Source organism: Rhinopithecus bieti, unplaced genomic scaffold (assembly GCF_001698545.2).
Source record: "Rhinopithecus bieti isolate Rb0 unplaced genomic scaffold, ASM169854v2 scaffold_66718, whole genome shotgun sequence".
Lineage (NCBI taxonomy): Eukaryota > Metazoa > Chordata > Mammalia > Primates > Cercopithecidae > Rhinopithecus > Rhinopithecus bieti.
Genome location: NW_016825567.1, coordinates 578,838 through 585,457, shown reverse-complemented (window position 1 = coordinate 585,457; position 6,620 = coordinate 578,838). Strand labels below are relative to the sequence as shown.

Below are 6,620 nucleotides of genomic sequence, written 5' to 3'. Positions count from 1 at the left end.
TTTGAGATGGAATCTCGTTCTGTCGCCCAGGCTGGAGTGCAGTGGTGTGATCTCGGCTCACTGCAAGCTCCGCCTCCCGGGTTCATACCATTCTCCTGCCTCAGCTTCCTGAGTAGCTGGGACTATAGGCGCCCGCCACCACGCCCGGCTAATATTTTTGTATTTTTAGTAGAGATGGGGTTTCATCGTGTTAGCCAGGATGGTCTTGATCTCCTGACCTCGTGATCCACCTGCCTCGGCCCCCAAAGTGCTGGGATTACAGGCATGAGCCACTATGCCTGGACTTTTTTTTTTTTTTGAGATGGAGTCTCACTCTGTCGTACAGGCTGGAGTGCAACGGCACGATCTTTGCTCACTGCAACCTCCACCTCCTGGGCTCAACTGATTCTCCTGCCACAGCCTTCCAAGTAGTTGAGATTACAGGTGCCTGCCACCACACCCAGCTAATTTTTGTATTTTTAGTAGAGACAGGGTTTCACTATGTTGGCCAGGCTGGTCTCAAACTCCTGACCTCAGGTGATCTGCCCACCTCAGCCTCCCAAAGTGCTGGGATTACAGGCGTGAGCCACCACGCCTGGCTGGTGAGCATTTCTTAAAAGAATGATTTTCTTTCTTTCCACCTAATAAAGCACCTTGTACATTGCTGGCATTGGTATGTAGTTTTAACTGAGCTTTTACTTTTAAGAAGGCTCCTATAGGCTGGGTTTGGTGGTTCATGCCTGTAATTCCAGCAGTTTTGGAGGCTGAGGTAGATGACCACCTGAAACTTGAGACCAGCCTGGGCTACATAGTGACTGCCGCCCCTACAAAATTAACAAGGACAACAATAAAATCCAAGTGTAATCGATAGTACACACCTGTAGTCCCAGCTCCTTGAGAAGCTGAGGTGGGAGGATTGCTTGAGCCCAGGAGATTGAGGCTGTAGAACTATGACTATACCACTGCACTCCAGCCTGGGTGACAGAGCAGGACCCTGTCTCTTAAAAAAAAAGACTCCTACATTATGTGGTTCCTTTTATGAAGCAAATGAAAACACAAGAACGTGCCTAGCCCTAGAATCAAGAAAGGCCAATTACTGAATCAAAGCATAGAGCATCTTGTTCCAAGGGAACTTTCTTTTCCAGGGACATCCTCAGGTGCACTGGCCTTAAGCACTGGTCCTCTGCCTCGTCCACACCATGAATTATATCAACATCTGGTTGCTAAACTGACCATGGTTGGAGCCAGAGTGTCCCTGGGGCAGGAGAAGGACAGGACACTGGTGTGGGAAATCCTTGAATGAAGTGACCTGGGATGTATGTGCAGAGTGGCACGAAGGCATAAGGAAAGATCACCCTCCGAGATCCGAGCACCAGGGCAGAGGTCAGATGTTGAGTCTATGTGCATTTCTAAGGGTGTCCAGCTGGGGGATGAGGTGGCAGATGAGGTGATTCAGAGATCAAGTAGGGACCAAAAATAAGAATGGCAAAGAATAGGGGGAGAGAGAGACCTGGGTCAGGAGGAAGGCTCCAGAGTACTTCAGTGAGGTCCAGGCTAGTCACCTGTGCTGGGATTCAATCCTCTAGTTTCAGGACACGATCCAGGCCAGACCTCTGACTTTCCTCCCTGCAAGGGCCTCTAAATTTTCCTGCCAATGTAAAATGACAACTTTCTATTCTCCACTGGGGACTGATTCACATGCCCTTATGTGGTGATGGTGATCACTGAAATAACAATTTCATTCTTTCTGAGGGCGTGTCTCACCCTCAATCAGTGGTTCCCTGACCTACAGCATCCATGTCACCTGGGAACTTGTAAGAAATGCAAATTCTGAGGTCCCACCCTAGATCTACTGAATCAGAAACTCAGGAGGTAGGGCTAGAAACCTGTGCTTTAAAAGTCTCCTGCTAAAGTCTGAGAATCACTGTTCTATTAAAGAAGTGTCATGAAACTAGAATGCAGCAGGTAAGGAGACAGAGACTGGCAGCAGGGGTGCTATTAATATTTTACCCAGCCAGAGGGCTCTCTGATGGGCAGAAGTCTAGATGTGGGTATGGGAAACTGGCATTTGTGGGGTGAATCCAGGCAGAGAGCAGCAGGGACGTAGGTGCTGGGGAGAGACTGCTCGAACAGCCAGGAGTCCAGGGTGGCTGGGTGTAATCAGAGTTTCATCCGGGAAGTCTTTGATTTATGGATATTTTAAAGTCAGTCCTTACATAGTTACCATGTGTCTTTAGTTATACTGAAAATTCCTTAAATACAAGAACCAGATTTTATATATTTTTAAAATAACTCATCATGGCACCTTTAGCGGTGCCAGAAACCAAATTGATTCTTAATAAATACATGAATGAAGATTAAAAAAAAAAAAAAACAAAAAAAAACCCTGAGAGTGGTCAAAACTTGGGGAAGAAAGAGAGGGGAAAACAAATAATTTATTTTTATCATGTTAAGCTTTATGTTACAGGGAGATGTTTAGCCAGGGATGTCTGAAAGCCAATTAACACCTTAGCAAATTCTGCAAATGAAAAGTTGGTGGGAATATCATTTTTAATGACATTAACCAACTTTTGAGAAGCCAAACTCAGCAGGCTGAAAATAGGAGCTTCGCTTGATAGGATGCAGTTAAATCAGTTAGATGTCAAACAACTTCCATTTGCTGAATTTGAGGATGGGGCTTGAGAGTCACCGAAAAGAAAAGTAGCCATGCAAATGGAGTCTATACACAAAAAGGTTTTAAACTTTCCCCTTGCAATGCTAATAAACCAAGTTGATGTGCTGAAATAAAAACAAATTAAAGTGAATGGAAAGCTTGACAAACATAATTTTAATGTCTTCAAGAAAGACACACAATATGTTTGTGACAACTGTCATAAGCCTGACATTCCCCTCAAAGGAGACAGGAAGTAAGAAGAAGACAGGAGTCCCTGTACTCATTTGTTCAGGCTGCCACAATTAAGTACTAAGGGACTTAAACAACAGAGTTATTTTTATCAAGGTGTCAGCTGTGTGGGTTCCTTCTGAAGCCTCTCTCCCTGGCTTGTAGATAGCTGTCTTTTTCTTATGTCTTCACATGGTCTTTTCTCTGTACATGTCTATATCCAAATCTGTTAAGACCTACACTTATGGCCTCATTTTAATGTAATCACCTCTCTAAAGTTCCTACCTCCAAATACAGCCACATGCTGAAGTGTTAGGAGTTAGGACTTCAACATATGAATTTGGGAGAGGGTAGGCACAATTCCTCCCATAACAGCCCCTAAAAGGGTGGCTCAGACTCACAAGAAACCAAAAACCGTCATGGTGGTGCCTTGGGGCTCTCGCCTGCTGCCGTGCACGAAAGCAGCTTTCCTGGATGGAAAGTCCGGCTCCTCCCTGCTCCAGACAGAACCTCATCTCCAGACAGGGGCCTGCTTACTTTCAAATCCATACCACAGAGCTAACTTGTGAAATCTGGATGGCAGTAGACCAGGACCTTTCAGTAACTCCTTTGCCTAAGAAGAAATAATCTACCCTCCAGCAATGCAGAACGTGTAGCTTCCGATGTTCCTCTGCTGAGCTGGAAATATGAGAAACTGCCCTAAATCTCAGTTTCTGGACATCAGCAGGCAGCCTTCTGGAGGCCACTGCTAGGATGAGAATACCAAGGATGAAGTTCTACTTGGGTGTATGCCATAAAACTGGCTTGCATCTTAATTTTATTTCTAACTTTTCATAGACTGTTCTTTAAAAGCCGGTGCTAAAAATGTGGAGGAACTTGTTAAATAAACCTAAAGGATCATATTTGAAAATTAGCTTTCAAAAAAAATTAACTCTGCCAGAAACTTTTAATTAAAAAAAGTGTGTAATCTGCATTTATGAAAACAGCAAGGCGTGGTGAACAGGTTTTATTTAGATAGAGTTTTCACGGCAAAGGGAAACAAAAGAGATGGATAAACAAAATCTTTTCCCTAATACATAGTTCAGGTAACATTTTCTAATGTCTCATCTCTTGTTCCAACCAAACTACTGCAGAACATCTAAAAGTACAGCATCTGAATTCATAAATTTCCAATCTCATTCCTGGGGAAAGTGTAGAGTAGCAGCTGGTATTATTGGAACATATTAAAAATTTTGGGATTTTGTCACTGTGGGAGAAATGACTTTTCCAACTCTCTTTTGCCATTCAGGTCTTCAACAATGAACTGCCTCTCAAACATTCCTCTCCAGCTGAAGTTACCCAACCTTCTAAGACAACTAATTAGCCAAGGACCAATCACCTGAGGGCTAAAGCAATTATCAAGACTATATCAACTTGCTCCATGTATTAAATTAGATCCCTGGAAAGCTACAGATCCCAAGTTATGGCCTTCTCACTGCATGACTTAATACTCTGTTGTTGGATTTTGAAGTTTAATGGCAAAGATATAGCCATATGGAAAACATTGCATAAAACAACTGTGACATATAACTGCTTACTAGATAATCGGATGTCAAGAACATTAAGATATAAGAATTGTTGGAAGACAATACCTTAAAACTTTTTTTTTTCTAACAAGCTGGTATAAACCTTGTCTTAAGTAATGCAATCCACGTAACTCCTTACATTTCTTCTTTTGTCTTATTTTCTAATATTAACTGCAATTGCAGCAATCATCTTTACCTTAATTTTTCTGGAACACATATTTTACCCAACTGTTACTTGTATTAATTCTTATTTTAATGGTTCTTTTATAGTTTTATTGGTTTTGATGAAGCCAGATCAAATCTAATTTGGATTTAGAAAGGTATAAATAATAGATAAAACCTGCCTACTTTCTTCTATGTTGTCTTTGAAAGTTGATGGAGGGTTATTTTTTGAATTAGAGTATTTTTCACATCAGGGAAACAAAATTAGCTAGGTGTCTGGGTTAGGATGGGGTATCATGGGTATAGCAGAGAGAGAATGGAATAGTTCACTCTAACTTACGCCAAGACTGATTTTCTGAAATGGCTTTGGAAATATGCTACCTTTCCAACACTATAGCTCCCTCTTCAGCATTGAAAAGTCTTAGGTTAACTTTATAAAAAGGTGACTTATACTCCAGGTTTAACAACAGCCTGGCCGCAAAGGAAGAAAGAGAAACAGTAGAACCTAGGCCAAGCGTGGTGGCTCACACCTGTAATCCCAGCACTTTGGGAGGCCTAGGCGGGTGGATCACCTGAGGACAGGAGTTGGAGACCAGCTTGGCCAACATGGTGAAACCTTGTCTCCATTAAAAATATAAGAATTAGCCAGGAATGGTGGCGGGTGCCTGTAATCCCAGCTACTTAGGAGGCTGAGGCACAAGAATCGCTGAACCCTGGAGGCGGAGGTTGCAGTGAGTCAAGATCACGCCACTGCACTCCAGCCTGGGTGACAGGAGCAAAACTCCATCACACACACACACACAAAAGAAACAGGAGAACCTAAATCTTCTCTAAGACCTCTCTCACTGCTAAGACTGTTTCCTCATCATAGTCCCTGATCACTGAAAGACCCTCTAAAATAATGGTGCTTGAGGGTTCACACCCTTGTCATTCATCATATCTTCTCCTCACTTCAGTCCATGCTTTTTTACCCATGTCCCATCTGCAAAGTAATCCTAGAAGATATATATATAGACAGATATAGATAGATATAGATATATAGATATAGATATATATAGATATAGATATATAGATATATAGATCTGGTAAAGGGCATAGAATCTCTCAGGTTCCTATTAACTAAACAATTGCTTCAAAGTTTAAGAAATATCTTCTAGAGTTTCAATCCAGGAATTTTAATCGCAAGAGATTCCTAAGGATATCTGACCAACTTTGTTTTTTTTATTATTATTTTTTATTTTTATTTTTTTTTTGAGATGGAGTCTCCCATTCTAGCCCAGGCTGCAGGCTGGGTGCAGTGGCACAATATGGGCTCACTGCAAGCTCCGCCCCCCCAGGTTCACAACATTCTCCCACCTCAACCTCCCAAGTGGCTGGGACTACAGGTGCCTGCCACCACGCCCGGCTCATCATTTTTGTATTTTTAGTAGAGTCGGGGTTTCACGGTGTTAGCCAGGATGGTGTCCATCTTCTGACCTCGTGATCCTCCTGCCTCGGCCTCCCAAAGTGCTGGGATTAGAGGCGTGAGCCACCGCGCCCGGCCCAACTTTGTTTTTTAAAGTAAGCACAAATGCATCATGAATCCACACGATCTTTTACAAGAATATTCTTTCTTATGGGTGAATTGGGAGCCAAGTGAGCAAACCTGGACAAATGCTGCCTTTTTTTCAGCAAACCTCATATATGAAAATCCTAGTTGATAAAGGACAAAGTGGGGAGATGCTTATATCACAAAAGCGTATTTCACTATACTGAAGACATTTTTGACATATTCCTTACTATGGTTAATTCTCAGCCCCAAATCCACGTTTTATTTAAAGATTGATTCAGTTTTTACAAAACTACCTCTCAGGACATTCATTACATCAAGTGCAAGAAAACTAAGAGATAATGTTTTAGCAAATTAAAGTATTTAAGGACTCCTGCTGAGTATAAAGGACATTTATTCATTTCCTTCCCTCCCTCCCTCCCTGCCTTTCTCCCTGTCTTCTGAAATTTCCTCATAACATTTCCTTCCTTCCCTTCCTTCCTTC

General features: G+C 42.3%; 1 protein-coding gene and 1 long non-coding RNA gene across 12 annotated transcripts in view; one reads left to right on the top strand and one right to left on the bottom strand.

Annotated features, from left to right (window-relative positions):
- Positions 1–4,917, top strand: part of LOC108522692 (uncharacterized) — a 7,501-nt gene extending 2,584 nt beyond the window's left edge. The window contains exons 3-4 of one of the 2 annotated variants that reach the window (XR_001883575.1): positions 1,125–1,362; positions 4,149–4,917. This is a non-coding gene — a long non-coding RNA (uncharacterized LOC108522692). The remainder of the gene's footprint in view (positions 1–1,124; positions 1,363–4,148) is intronic. The other variant, XR_001883574.1, reaches the window with a different exon arrangement.
- Positions 1–6,620, bottom strand: part of KIAA1217 (KIAA1217 ortholog) — a 351,420-nt gene that overhangs the window by 152,456 nt on the left and 192,344 nt on the right. The gene's annotated exons all lie outside the window — the stretch shown is intronic.